Raw genomic sequence first — 16345 nt, 5'->3', positions numbered from 1 at the left:
TAGTTTTCTATGATTTTCCCAATCACGCCGGGGCGGAAGTATCTACTTTACATTTACTGATACATCTTTATTTCACGTTCAGCTCCAAATACATAATGTTTCCATGTACTTGCGTGATGTTCAATAAGTTAACAGCAGCGACCCAGCACTGAGATTTGGGCAAATCAAAGCCAGGGTCATGCCACTATTACATGTGTGTGGGTTGGCGTCAATGAGACACAGATTGCTAATACAATCAATGCCTCGCTTGACTCCGTTCTCTCTTTCTCTCTTTCTCTTCTACACACACACAAATAGAAAAGAAGGGGCGTCTCACTTCATAATTTGAGTCCGCCTTAGGACTTAGACGCTTAAATGTGCAGCAATATATATATATATCAGCATTTTTTAAATAATTTACAATTTTGTAGTAAATTAGGGTACAAATTTTCATTTATCTCAAAGTTTGTAAATTTTGTGTTCCATTTTATGTACTATGATTACATATTCGTAATGGAAGTCGAATAAATACAAAATACTTTACAATTCTAATGTATAAAGAAAGTATACTAAATACGAAGTACTTCACAATTTTATTCATTATGAATAAAATTTTGAATTACTGTCGCATATATTGGATTTCTTCTATTAATGTTTTATTATTGTTATTATTATTATTATTATTATTACTTTCTCGACAGCAAAGATACAACGAACAGTAATTTCGTCACTACTTACCTTGAAGCAAAAATGACTTCGTATCAGAAATAATTTACATCTTGTCTCAAAAAGGTTGAGCGCATTCTTTACTGGTGTTTTGAGGCAATAATTTTCTAAGTCCAGCTTCGGGTATCTTCGGGAAAAAGTAAGCCAGGTTCGAACCTCCAAGCCAGCCTTTGCAATCGGGAAAAAGTTTGCAGATTTGTTTTTCTTCTTTTAAATATAGTAAGACTTGTTACCAAGTGTTTAAAAGAGCAACATTGATTGAAATACTTAATGATACAATATTTCGAAACCTTTTTTTTTAATGTCAGCACATTCTTGTTTGTCATTTAGCTCTCCATACGTAATGGAACATTTAAATACGTTAAAGAATCTTTCCATATGTAAAAGAATGCTCAAAATTAAGAAATAGAACATAATTATCGCCTGAGTACTAAAATAAAAGTCAAAGTAAAACAGAAACAGCGTTTGTAATGGATATGAATGTCATAATTATCTTGAGATCCGTTATACATCGCTAGAAGCATAATTCTAGAAGTCCTTGTGCTAGCTCATTGGTAAGTTGTCGGAATTCAAATCATAAGGTTTTGAGTTCGAATCCCGTTTAGGTTAATCCTTTTTTTAATTATATTTTCCGCAATGCATGAAAAATTATATAAAATAATTACATTAGAATACATAAGTTGTGTATATATAACATAATCATTGCAGAACATAGTAATTATTATGTTTAAAATATAACATCTGAGATAATTTTCATAGTAGGTCGGTATTATATATGAGGATGTAAATACAACTTAAGAAACTCGTTCAATAGCAATAAATAAATCATGTAGTGTATTTATTTGCAGCTATTTGTCATATAGAGGGTAATTCTCAACATTCATAATACAGAAAGTCATTTATGTTCTTGAAAAGTTATTCGATGCATAAACAGAAGGTATAAACAGAGAATCCAAAGTCGGAACGCTCACAAAAAAATTCATGAACCCCAAAGGTCACGTGAGCAGACTGGAATTGTCCTTATGAAGCATGCCACAGCAGAAAGTCTTTACATAGATTTTCAATTCAATTCCTGATATATGCCTTTGCAATGTGGAAGTGGTGATGCCTTCAGTCGCCCTCTCTCGCTCGCTCGCTCGCTCACTCTCTATTTATGCAGAATATAAAAGTGGATTTATATGTGTATTTAAACAAAATTCTGATATATCTAGAGCAATTTTAACTATATTTCTTACAGTCTGGAAAAAGAGTACTGTCGGGATACATATCAAAAATGCTAGAAACGGGTCGATATTAGTATCGAATCCATAGTTTCGTGGTCGCTTAGGTGAATGGTTCTACTTTCAATTCAAGTCCAACTAAGCTCCCATTAGCACCCGGGTGGTTACGTAGCGACATAAAGATATCGAAATCATTCGGTATTAGAATCGAATCGTAAGTTTTCAGCGCCGCTAACAGTGCAGCATTTCCCATTAGTCCACAATAGTCCACATTTCACATTAGTCCCATTGCCTAGAGAGCAAAATATTTGCAGAGTGCAAAGTTTAAAACTTGAATAATATTTTATTTTTTTCCGTATGAAAAAGTTATAAATCAAGAGCAAATATACTATTTCACGAACAATCCTCTTTTACTATTCTAATATGTTTAATAATAGCGTAAGAAATCTAATAGTAATTCAGAACATGTTTCACAGTTGTTATTTTTTGTTACATAGTTGTAGCTGTAGCATGTAGTGAGTAGAATTTAACTGTAATAAATTCACTAATTAACCATATTCGAATTAAGTTTTATTTTTAAGTTCGGGATGAAGGGGCGGAGAAATATGTAGTTATTGGGGGCACCGAGCTTTTCTACATTTTACTTTCAAGATCTCCATTTTTCTTTTGTCATTTGTTCCTAATAAAAACAGTTCAGTCACTTTTGGATTGTCATAGGATAGTAGGAGTTGGATTTTGGGATGCAGCCTGTGAGATTCTAGAGGAGCTAACTGCTTGGAAAAGTATTTTTGAATCATCTGTAACCTATGAAATAAGGATATGTATCATAAAAAATTGAAAGTAATTATGTCTCCGTAATCATCACGGTCAAATTGCAAAGTCAAATAAATTGACGTTTGGTATATAATCAGGCTCCAATCCCAACTGGGAAGTTATCATACGCCTGTCACTTTCATTATAATACATATCCTTAGGGGGAGTAGAAGTCCGAATTTTTGCGAAAAATTGAGTTGAGTTGAGTTTAGTTTACCGTTCCGTTCAGCAGCGAGGCTATATGAGACGTGGACCTACTGATTAACGTGGAATCCGAACCACATGAGCGAAAAATTGAGTATCTCACAAGCCGTTCAACTGAGAGCTGAAATTCAGCATATAACTCTTTATTAAAAATAAAGAGAATATGTCCTGGCATTTTTTAAAATTATCTTTTATGAGCGGGGGGACGGGGGTGCATTTTCTATATATTGGAAATTGGTAGTGGGTTGATTTGTAAAAATAATCGAAAACGATTGATATTAGTTTAGAAACAAATTGACTAATGCAAATTGAAGTTCTTTTTGAATTTTATACCCATTGCTTTCTATTTATAATTGCTGAACATAAGGCAATCAAGCCATAAAGTTAGAGAAAAATGGCCATAAAATTTGTATTCTAAACTTAATTACATGGGTATTTTCAATTAGTACGGCATGCTTAATTATATAGAAAATTAGTTTCTCTCTCTCTCTCTGTTTTTTTTACGTTGGTCTACTTTTCCTTGATTTGAATCTTTCAAATTTCACCCTATTTTCTACTGAAATGTGTGCGTAAGGCAACACAGAAATAATTATATATGATAAATTTAAATTCATTTTAATTTGGAAGATGAGAAACACTTTGCCATTATATATCGTAAAGGTCAGACCCACCAGTATTGTAACAGAGACGTGCTTGAGCCATTAACGGTAGAAATTCAAACTCCGATAAGTGATAATTTCACAGTCTTGTTTTATTACAAGTGTAACCTCTTTGGCCAATGGAGAGGAGGGCGTGGGCCATCGGTCAGAGTTGATGTCGATGGGTTTTGGTGGGTCGGAGTTGGTCACAATGGTTCAGAGTGGTTCATAGTTGGTGATGGGTAACAATGGATCACGATGGTTGATGGATCAGAGTGGGCCAATGAGGCATTTGGGTGATAGTGGGTCATGGTGGGTCGTGGATCAAATTTTCATTGACCCACACCATCTCTGGTTAAAATTGTACTAAAGATGCATGTCGGCTATTATGCTCAAATTTTGCACATGGATAGTACTCCACCAGGAAGCGATAAATCTGAAACGGTTCACGGTATCACCTTCTAGAACTCGAGATGTAGGGGTTTGTCTGATTGGCTAAATTAAGTCGTCAATGATTTATCCTTCAACAACAAAGCTTTTTATGATCGTTTCCGTGGGGAAGTCAGAAGAACACGTGCCTAGTAATCGTAATATTGATAGTTTGCGTCCACCCCGGGTATTTGTTTTGTGTTTTTTGATTCACCTAAATATAAACAAAACACACATATACACTGAGAAAAATCCATTATCCGGACAGCGGTATATTGTACAAATACAAGGATTCGTTATGTTTACTAAGGAAATCTGTACGGAGCGTACTTTATCCATATACTACATAGGTACTGCCTTTTACCCGCTTAGATATTACATCATGTCGCTGCAGGATGTCTGACATCTAACAATCTTCCGTATTTTACATACGTATACGTATGTTAAATACTTCAGCTATATGTTAAATACGTCCATCTGTGTGTGAGATCCAGGCCGCCTATAGACACCTCTTTCTTTCGCCATGGCTGACGTCATTGAACTACCGTCTTTTGCTTGCGAAACGATGTTGTTTACAAACGGAAAAGAAGAGAGGAAGGAAACAAGTGCTTGGGTAAGTACACTAGTTAACTATTACTTTAGTTAAATATTCCATTAATTATATATTCTTTTAGTGTAACTTGCTTTAATATAGTACTAAGTAAGTAATGTAGTTTATGAATACAATTCTTACTATTGTAAAACTCGTTAATGATTGAGGACAATGGAATGGGTGAATCTGAATTTTGAGAAATCTTTGAATATTAATGTTTTGCAACATTTTACATTTCAAGGTAGCAAAATGAATGTTATGTGTTTATTCATTCCGTTTTATATGTGACGATTTATTACTTGGAGCAGTTTTACTACAGGGCTGCTTAACATAATTGCATAACTAAAGGAAGAAAACGGCCTGGGACCTATATGTTAGGTACCACTCCGGCATTTGCCTGCTGTGAATGAGGAAAAGCCAAGGAAACCTCATTCAGGATGGCTGGACTTAAAATCTTTTGATACTTTTTCGACCGAGTTCCCCCACCGGGATCGAACCCGGGACCGTTCGCACGGAAGGCGAGAGCGTTAGCGAATACGCTACGCGGGGCCACTAGTGTAGTTTAGAAAACTCATTTTTACTAGGATATTTGCAAGATTTTTTTTCTTTTAGTTTAACGCCCCATGATTGTACATCAATGTAAGAGAGAAGGTGACGATGAGATACATGATAATGGTGGAATCAAGAAAATGTAAGGAAACTGGAAAGTCTTAAGAATAACCACAACTACAGTGTTCACCAAAAGCCTATTTGTCGGGAGCAGGAATCGAACCAGGGACCTACCGCGTCAGAGGTAAGCGCTCTCAGAGCTTTCTTTTGTTTAAAGAACTTGTTTACAATGAAATATATATATATATATATATATATATATATAACGAAGATATTGACATATTTTACAGCCTCACTGAAATTTAAAAAAAAAAGTAGTCAGGGAGAGCTTACTTGTCAGGTTTTTATTTTTTAATTTAATTTATTTTTATTTATTTATTTTTGCTTTGTTATGTTCCCTAGTTAATTAATGTTTGGGTTACTGAAAATTAAAACCTTTTTAGTATTATTGTTATGTCATCACTTTGGAACCAAAACGTTAGATTTTTTTCTTGTGTTTTCATATAGGAAGTTGGTGAGTTTGTGCCTTAGCACTGGTTTGGTTTCTAGAACGTAATTGAAGGTCATGTTGAGTTGAGTCTTGGTGGGTTTGAGTTCGTGAAGTGTCAGGCACTGCTTGTGCCCCTGTCTTCTGTTTGTGATGTTTCCTGGCTTTGGGCTGTGACGTATTTATGTTGAGGAGTACCAACGCAGGCCGCGTGATATACAGGTAGCTACAACACAGCTTCAACAGTTAACGAGTGCCAGGTCTTTGAATTTCAGCTTTCGTTACGGCGTGACTAATGCAGTATAGTGCTAGATTGAAATTCTATGGGTGGTAAAAACGGTATGGTAAGAAATACAACGTAATTGTTATTAGTTTAATTAGTGTTTCTTCATAGTATTGTTTCACTATTTCTAGAAGGAATTAAGTATTAACGAAGTAATGAATAAGCAAAAGCACACATTGATTGACGTTTACTATTTCTCATACTCCATTGAGAATGTTTTGATCCTCAATTGCGCAAACATCCAGTGTGCGTTTATTTTCTTTCTTTTTTGGGGGGTTTACACTGCCTCACAGATGAGCTCCCTCGTGGCTAAGTGGTTAATGAACACGCCTTTGGCGTGGGACACCCGGGTTCGATTCCCGGCCGGGGGCCGCGGTGGCTCAGTGGTAGAGCGTTCACCTCTGGTGCTTGGGGTCCCGGATTCGATCCTAGCCCCGCCAAGTGAACCTTGTGGTGGACAAACACCGTGTGCGTGGGTTTTTTCGGGGTTCTCCCATTTCCTCCCACTTACTTCATTCCACCATTTAATTCATTGCTCATCATCAGCGTCTCCCTTAGCCTAACCGGCATAACTGTGGGACGTAAAACTCAAAGGTTTCATTTCATTTTTTCTTAATCTCTTGCACCGACCGACCGATCTCGATCAAATTTCCAACGTAGATGCGGTTCTGGCCTGGGAGTGTTTTTATCTATTTACTTTGACAGAACTTAGGGGAGGGGGAGGAGGGGGACAGAAAAAATAAATGACTTAATTTACTTTGAAGTGTAAAAGTGCGAGCGTTTTCTTCTCTCTCTCTCTGTCTCTCTCTCTCTCTCTTCACTCCTCCAGTCTCCTCTCACTTTTAGGGCCGCGGTGGCTCAGTGGTAGAGCGTTCACCTCTGGTGCTTGGGATCACGGATTCGATCCTAGCCCCGCCAAGTGAACCTTGTGGTGGACAAACACCGTGTGCGTGGATTTTCTCGGGGTTCTCCCATTTCCTCCCACTTACTTCATTCCACCATTTCATTCATTTCTCATAATCACCGTCTCCTTTAGCCTAACCGGCATAACCGTGGGACGTAAAACTCAAAGATTTCATTTCATTTTTTCCTCTCACTTTGATTTCATGATTTCGCACTCTGATGAAAAGTATTAAATACCGCCAGGAAAAGTACTAATATATAACCTCTCTTTTAGGCGCCCCTCCAACCACGCGCCCGGGACACGTGCTTTGCTTGCTCGCCCATAGCTGCGGCTCTGTGAGCTACATAAGTAACATACAATGCTTACGTAATACTTTGGGTCATAAGTACTATTAAGAAAGGAAGAATTGCATTTTTTTAACTTTGGGAAAGGAGCTACTATGGGATTAAAGATAAGGTAGGAAAGGCAACACATTCCAGTCTATGCTTTCACCCAGCAGACATATTGTTTGGAACCAAAAAAATGTGACTTTTGGAATCTTGTACTTAGGTTCACAGCGGAAGCGACGAAATAACTTGAATCATCCATTGTAGCTCTCCCCGCAACCAGTTTCTAAAATGTTGGCAATAAGTTTGCGAAACGAGAGGTGACGACTCCAATTTTGGGTGAAAAGTCGCTATAAGAAATAATCGAGAAATTCATTGTCTATAAGCATTGTAAAAGTTGTAGATGTAAACTAAACAATATGTTCTACTCACTGGCGCAAATCCAGGGGGGGGGATGACGGATACATGTCCCCTCCAATCTTGGAACTGAGGGGGACTTCTCCCAAATAATCCGATTTGAAATGTGTTTTTTGGGAGAAATTTGATGATTTTTGTCCGATTGCTACAAAGGAACGTGAGATGTCCCCCAGAATAAGCCTCAAATCTGCAGCCTCCTAACGCTAAAGACAACTCTGATCCTCCACAACATTGTTTTTCAACTTCATAAGTATTTTGGACATCGCCAAAAAAAGTATGGTAACGGTCTTACCCCCCCCCTCCCCCCCAATGTTGAAGACAGATTTGCGCCGCTGGTTCTATTCACATCTTTGTAAACAGGGCGCAACCAATCCTTTAATTCAGGGATCATTTCAGGTTGTTTCGGGTACTTTTGTTCATGTTGTGGTCAAAATAGTTCCGAAATAATTAACACTACAGTACTTACGTTAAGCAATTTTTTGTAAAAGAAAAAGTGCAGAATAATTAAAAGACCCCAGAGGACAAATATAACAAACACCTTCTTCGCCTTTTTTCACGCATCTATAGCTAATCTTGTTGCTATCGGTAATGATGTATTACGTGTGTCTCTCAACGGAAACTCTGCGAACTAAAGGACATCAAGTTTGTAGTTATTCTTCGTTAGAGGGCAAGGGTAACATAACAATGCAGGATTGTGGAGTAGTGAGTACGCTGTATTTCCAAACTCTTCATCACTTGCGCTGATTAAAACAAACAAACAGAAAAAAAGAACGTAAAAACTGTTTTGAACTAATAATGCTTCTCTACAGATGAACATTTTGTTTGCAGCAAAAAGTCGCTAAATGTGTAAGTAGGTAAATCGTTATTTAAAAATCACCCAAAAAAGTCTCCAATCGGAATTTTTTTTTGTCGTTATCGTAGGGCGACCATACGTCCCGTTTTGACCGGGACAGTCCCGTTTTAGGGGCGTGTCGCGGCCGTCCCGTCAGTAGATGGAAAAAAGTAGTATTCGTCCCGTTTTATGTAAATGAAAGAAGTAAATAACAAACCCAGTACCTTTACTCCTTTTAAAAGTATTAATAATAACAAAGCGGCAAAAATTGAACTGAAAATCCCTATATTAAACATACTCTATAGTTCGCAGTACTGCTCGAAAGGCAGCAGAGGTTTTAGCAGTTGGTTGTGTGTTAAACAAACTTCAACGTGTCTTTCCTTTTTCATAAGTACCCGCTCTGTAACGAAGAGAGAGAGGGGGAACTCTGATATCAAGGCACTGATAAGAACAAAGGTAGATCTAAAAGTCTAGTGTTGCAAGAACCTGTCCCGTTTTTAACTGAAAATTTTATGGTCACCCTGCGCTATCGTTGAGGTCGAATTCCCCTTATTTAGCGACTTTACCCAAAATTGGCAACATTGACCCCCACCGAACAACACCCCGTCATCTTGAGCCTAGCCAGCATAATAGTGGGACGTAAAACTTAAAGATTTCATTTCGAACAACACTCCCAGAAACCTACTGTTATACTATTCTCAAACCACCCTTTCGTACAGTTCTCCCTATTCGAAAAAAAAAATGTAAATAGCAGTGTTCATACATAAATATGGAACTCAATTTCCCTGAATTTTGCAGGTTTTCCAGGTATTAATTTTGCAATTTCCAGGTCTAGTGGAAGAAACTAATAGTACGAGAACACATAAATTTTAAGAATACTATATTTATATATTTAAGAATGGCCACCCTTCTCCCCAATGAACGATTGCAATTAAATATTGAGTCACAAGAAAATAAATAATTAAAATAAATAAAATTTAAGTTGAAAAATATTAAGTTGAGAAGCCTACTAAGGGAATTATATAATACTTTTGTTCCATACTTGAATACATTCAAAATATACAAAAAAAATATTGGCTTGGGGAAGAAAAAAGGGCCCGCGAGATTTTAACTGATTCTTGTAGTACTCGACGACAGAAATAGATTACTGAAAGAATTTTCAAAATCGGCACAGGCAAACATGAAGAAAATCGCATTTTCAGGTACCGGTTCAAAATGAGAAGAAAAAAGGACCGCGAGATTTTAACTGATTCTTGTAGTACTCGACGAGAGAAATCGATTAGTGAAGGAATGTTCAAAATCGGCGCAGGCAAGCATGAAAAAAAAATCCCACTTTCATGTACCGGTTCAAAATGGGGAAGAAAAAAGGGCCCGCGAGATTTTAACTAATTCTTGTAGTACTCGACGACAGAAATAGATTACTGAAAGAATTTTCAAAATCGGCACAGGCAAACATGAAGAAAATCGCATTTTCAGGTACCGGTTCAAAATGGGAAGAAAAAAGGGCCCGCGAGATTTTAACTGATTCTTGTAGTACTCGTCGAGAGAAATCGACTAGTGAAGGAATTTTCAAAATCGGCGCAGGCAAGCATGAAGAAAATTGCATTTTCATGTACCGGTTCAAAATGGGTAAGAAAAAAGGACCGCGAGATTTTAACTGATTCTTGTAGTACTCGACGAGAGAAATCGATTAGTGAAGGAATGTTCAAAATCGGCGCAGGCAAGCATGAAGAAAATCGCATTTTCATGTACCGGTTCAAAATGGGGAAGAAAAAAGGGCCCGCGAGATTTTAACTGATTCTTGTAGTACTCGAAGACAGAAATATATTACTGAAAGAATTTTCAAAATCGGCACAGGCAAACATGAAGAAAATCGCACTTTCAGGTACCGGTTCAAAATGGGAAGAAAAAAGGACCGCGAGATTTTAACTGATTCTTGTAGTACTCGTCGAGAGAAATCGACTAGTGAAGGAATTTTCAAAATCGGCGCAGGCAAGCATGAAAAAAAATCGCACTTTCATGTACCGGTTCGAAATGGGAAAGAATAAAGGGCCCGCGAGATTTTAACTGGTTCTTGTAGTACTCAACGGGAGAAATCGATTAGTGAAGGAATTTTCAAAATCGGCGCAGGCAAACATGGAGTAAATGGCATTTTCATGTACCGGTTCAAAATGGGGAAGGAACAAGGTCCCGCGAGTTTGAACCGCTACGATGTATGTTCACGAATGTGCCCGTCTTCTCAAATTTAGTTAATTACTGTGACACTGAAACATGTGACACAGAGTCACATTGTGGATGACTCTGCAATCGGCAACCACTGCACATATACTCCTCCCGCCCCACAGTTTGATTATTTCGATCCATTCCTCACGTGCTAACGGCATGGTTCAACATCTGCAAGAAAGAGGTAAATGTAACGTTCAATTGGCAATAGCTTTTCACCAAATTAAGCTGCATGAAATCTGATTGCATATTTGACATACTGAGAAAATTCTAGCCCGTGGCCATATGTATCACATATCCCACCAGTTCATAAAAATTTTGAACACAAAATTACGGTCGTCCGTGTGACGTACTCCCAAAAGGCCTAATGTGTATCACCCACCTCACATTCAATGAAACCACATCCGTGTAGAATTAAGAAAGGAACCTCTTATGATGTATACAGGATGTCTCAAACGTTCCCTGACATAGGGTAACTCTGTTATTATCAGAGTTACGACAAAATGTAAGAGGAAAAACATCTCGAAATATGACGTTTTCAATCTAAAGTGAACACTTTTTTAAAAAATCGGACAAGATGAATGTGCTGTATACTCTTTATGCACCCAATTTTAAATGAAAATGCAACGTTGTCATTTACCTGGACCACGACATAAGTGAATGAAGTTACTGTTTGAAACGGGGGCTGGCCATCGACATGTTAGCGTAAAAGACAGTAACTTCACTCACTTCTGTTGTGGGTCCAGGTAAATGGCAACGTTGCATTTTCATTTCACATTGGGCGCATAGAGAGTGTACAGCGCAAACGGGTCATCCGATTTTAAAAATTCCTTCACTTTAGATTGAAAACATCATAATTGGATATGCTTTTCCCTCCTACATTCTGTTGTAACTCTGATAATAACAGAGTTACCCTATGTCAGGGGACTTTTGAGACACCCTGTATACCTTATTTAATGTATGTTTGATGTCACTATAACTGTAGTATAATTTAGTTTGTTTAAATTTACAATTTAATACAAGTAGATTCGGATTTACATGCGTAGGATTTTGTATGCATCTAACTAATGAATTCTTTTATTTTTATGCTTAACTTAGTGACTTGGCTTTGGACTGCAACTGATTATTGTAACCCATTATTGCTTGAGAAGAAACAAGATATCCGAATCTTCATTTGGAGAAATCAAAGGTCTATTGGAAAGCTGGGGATTACAATCATTAATTTCTACATTTCAAGGTGCGTAGTAAATTATATATTGTGTTTATTGTTAAATTACTATTATTGGGTTTAGAATCAATGAAGCACTTCATGATATTTTATGGGGATCAAGATGGGTGCCGGATAGATAAGTATTTGAGCGTCAGGCTCTTATTTCTTTTCAATTTAATATTTAATCAATGATTATTTTTCTCCCTCATTATTCCACCAAATCGTATTCCAAGATCATATATCCATTTTTGTTCGATATATCCATATTTTTGATCTCTTTCATATTTCTATATTTTCGATTTTTGATATTGTTTATATTTCGATATTGCTGTATTTTTCGATATTTCGAACAAGTTTCGATAGTTTGTCGACATCGATTATCTATATCTAAATTCGGATATCCCAAAGCCCTATCGAGCACCCTCCGAAATGAAGTTTTTGGCTATGGACCTGATTAGGGATGCGCACGAGACAAGACGAGACAATTTTTGTTACGAAATTCGAGACAAGATAGAGCTTTTCCAATAGAAACGGATCCAGTTTTCGAGACGAGACAACTTTCGCGGCACCTTTTCGAGAGGAGACAACCTCAAATCTTTTCTCTTGCGCATCCCTAGACTTGATCATGAGTTATCAAAAAAAAAAAAATGTTAATGAGAAATAACATGTAAATACAATATAGGTAGCTAAAACATTTTTGTTTTCATTCTTCAGTAATGCATTGTTATTAATCTCAGGGGGGGCGGTGGCTCAGTGGTAGAGCGTTCACCTCCGGTGCTTGGGGTCCCTGGTTCGATCCCAACTCGCGCCGTGTGGACTTTGTGGTGGACAAACACCTTGCTCGTGGGTTTTCTCGGGGTTCTCCCGTTTCCTCCCACTTTGTTCATTCCACCATTTCACTCATTTCTCATTATCACCGTCTCCTTATCCTAACCGGCATAACCGTGGGACGTTAAACTTAAAGATTTCATTTTTTATTAATCTCAGCATTTTATATTGTATTCTTAAGCTTAAGGTGATGTATAATTAAATTTTGAATTCAGTTAACTTATTTTGTTTCTCAGATTGTTTTTAAAATGTATGTACAATTGTTTATGTTCATTCTCGAGAGTTTAAAGTGACGTATAGTTATTAAACATGTATTTAATATTGTACTCTTAACGTGGAAGTGATATACAGTTAACTTTTGTATTCAGTTAACATTTTTCTTTCTGAAATTGCTTTAAAAAGTATGTAAAAACGTTTTTATTTTCTTTCTTGAGTGCTAAAAGTGATGCAAAGTTATTAAGCTTACTACTTTATATTGTATTCTCAACCCTAAACTGATACACAGTGCGTTTTTGAATAAATTGTCAAGTTATTTGAGTGATGAACACTGGTAGAAAATCCTGACTACTACTGGAACATTTTGATTTTAAGGTGACGACTACTGGTGCAAGGATTTTAAAATATTGTTTTTCCTTCAAGGGCTACTCCTTTTTGAATTCTGACTACATGGTCACTATAGGAAGGATCAGTGAGTCTTTCCAACTATGGTACAGCTCCGACAGATTCACGATGCTCAGAGAAGAGACAAAATAGTATGTTTTCAAACTTAAAGTGAGAACCACTGGCGTTTTTACCTTGCTATGCAAAAGTAAGTGAGTACTCCAATGGGGTTCCAATGCGGTACCTAATTTCTGCATTTTAGATATATGGAAATACATGTCTCTAAAATGTAAAGAACTGATTTTTTTAGGGGGGGGAATAAACTATAGGTATGTGGGGCTTGCATACTTGATGCTACAATTCGGAAATTGAATTAAAATATGACTAACGGCTATCAAGATGTTGTCAAATAAAGGGAGGACCAACACAGTTAAGGGGTTTTCGTGTTAGATGCTAAAATTTCCGAAATCGGTCATGGAAAGTTAATAAACACCAGTAGCAATTTCATCTTAAAGTAATTAGATATCTTCATGGGGTGTTAGAACATCATGGAGTCTACCAAAATTAAATTTTAAAAGCTTTTGAAAATATAATCTGACATTTGTAAACAGTATTTGAAATATGTATTTACCCAAAACTTCCAGCTAGTACATCTAACATCTGGAGAAACACTGTGAAATAAAAGCTTGAAATTTCGGAAACAATTATTGGTCGCAACAAAATTAAATAAGATGGTACTTCTATGGGTTAAATCAGTACCTCAGTACAATTTCGATCGAAAGATTAGTTCAGTCCTAGGTTTTCTTCAGGCAATTCCAAGGGTTCATCGAGCTGTGCAAAAGAATGAAAATTCGCTGTCAATATCTAAGATAGTAAATAAGATATAAGGAATTATATATTTTATGACGTGAAAATAGAGATCTTTATGGATTTGTACTTTTGGGTCTTTCCTAAAAGAAAAAAATTCAGAAAACTACTGTATATACCTTAATAGACAATTCAGTGGGCGGGGACATAGTAGCTTAGTGGTAGGGTATTTAACTAATCTTTTTTTTTTTTTTTTTGCAGAAACTATTGGAGTATTCACTTAACCCTTAGAAATACGATCATACTTAACTCCCTATTTAATTTTAAAATTAAATAAAAGGAAATATTTCAGTGTAGCGACCCACGATTATGCATTTTAGTCTCAGGGAGATTATGATTAAAGCAAGTGAATGTTGTTGACAGAATTGATGGAATGCAAAGGTGGGAGGAGAGTACCCCGAGAAAACCCACGAATACGATGTCCACTACAAACTGACTTGGCCGTGGATCGAACCAAGAACCCAATACACCAGAGGTAAGCACTCTACCACTAAGCCACTGTGCCCCCGCCCATTTAATTGTCTATTAAGGTATATACGGTTGTTTTCTGAAATTTCTTCTTCTTACAGCAAATACTCAAAAGTACAAATCCATGTGGGTCTCTATTTTTACGACGTCATAAAATACATAATTCCTTATATCTCGCTTGCTATATTAGATATTGACAAAAAATGTTCACTTTATTTCAGAGCCCGATGAACGCTTGGAATTGTCCAAAGAAAATTTAGAGCTGAATTAATCTTTCGATCGAAATTGTACTGACGAGTCTGAGGTTCTCACTTAACCCATATAAGTACCATCTTATTTAACTTTTGTTCGGATCAATAATTGTTTTCTGAAATTTCAAGATCTAATACGCTTTTATTGTATGTTGTCTTTCTAGCTGCTAGATGTACTAGCTGGAAGTTTTAGGTAAATACATATTTCTAATACTCTTTACAAATGTCAAAATATATTTTACAAAACTTTTAAAATTTAATCTTGGTAGACCCCATGATGTTCTTAAACTCCATGGAAATACCTAATTATTTTAAGATGAAATTGCTACTGATGCTTATTAACTTTACATGACCGGTTTCGGAAATTTTACCACCTAACACGAAAACCCCATAACTATATGGATCCTCCCTTTATTTGACAATATCTTGATAGTCATATTTTAATTAATTTTCTAAATTGTACTGTCTAATATGCAAGCTCCACGTACCTATGGTGTCGCTTTTTATTTCACCATATTTCGGTAACTGTTAGGCGTACCGACTTGCGGTTTCGGTAAACACACACCTCTAACGTTCTTTAAAACGTTATTAAGACATATTTTAGAATATTTAGAAATGAGAGTTCTGGGAATATCATGGTACCCGAAAACACCCATCAGGGCGTGTGTATAGTGTATTTAATTGAAACTACTTTTGAGGTTGTTGTAAGCCCTCGTAATTACGTTTCCGAAACTGCACCATCTAGTACGCAAACTCCACAGTTCTGTAGTGTCGCTCTTTATTTTCCCATATCTCGATATCCATAAGGCTTACCGAGTTGAGGTTTTCGGTAAACAGATGTCAGTTCCTTACATTTTAGAGACATATATTTTCATATATCTAAAAAATACAGACATTAGGTACCCCATGGTAGCCCGAACACCATTGAGGTACCCACTTACTTTTGAATGGTAATACATTTTGAGTTGTTGTTCAGCATCAATAAACACTTCATAGTTTTTCTACGTGCAACCCAAAAGTCCATACCTGACCGAACAGATTTTGTCCATTTAATCTCAAAAATGTTAAGATACTTTGTATTGTTAAGTACAACCAAATTAAGCACACTGAATATAACATTTTAAATATTTTCTGATTTTTGTTGCAGGTATTTCGTGCATCAAACCAGGATTCTGCTTGAAAGACAGTCAAAAGAAGCAGTGTAGGTTGTGGCTAAAAGTACGCCCTTTCTGAAGACAGACTCAGTTGTACTTACATTATTTTGTACGAATATATAACCCTAATAAAGATACTGTACTACAAATTATTTCTTTCTTCCATAAATTATAATAAAATATTATCTCTGTTTAAAGAAAATGATTGTTAATGTTAAGTCATTTTAATTCTTTTTCTCTGTAATAAGAACATTATCCCTAGCAATATTTTTTATCTTTGTGCTA

Source organism: Thermobia domestica, chromosome 9, assembly GCF_964235325.1.
Source record: "Thermobia domestica chromosome 9, izTheDome1.hap1.1, whole genome shotgun sequence".
Classification (NCBI taxonomy): domain Eukaryota; kingdom Metazoa; phylum Arthropoda; class Insecta; order Zygentoma; family Lepismatidae; genus Thermobia; species Thermobia domestica.
The sequence above is the reverse complement of the archived record's forward strand: the minus strand, read 5'-3'. Positions refer to the sequence as shown.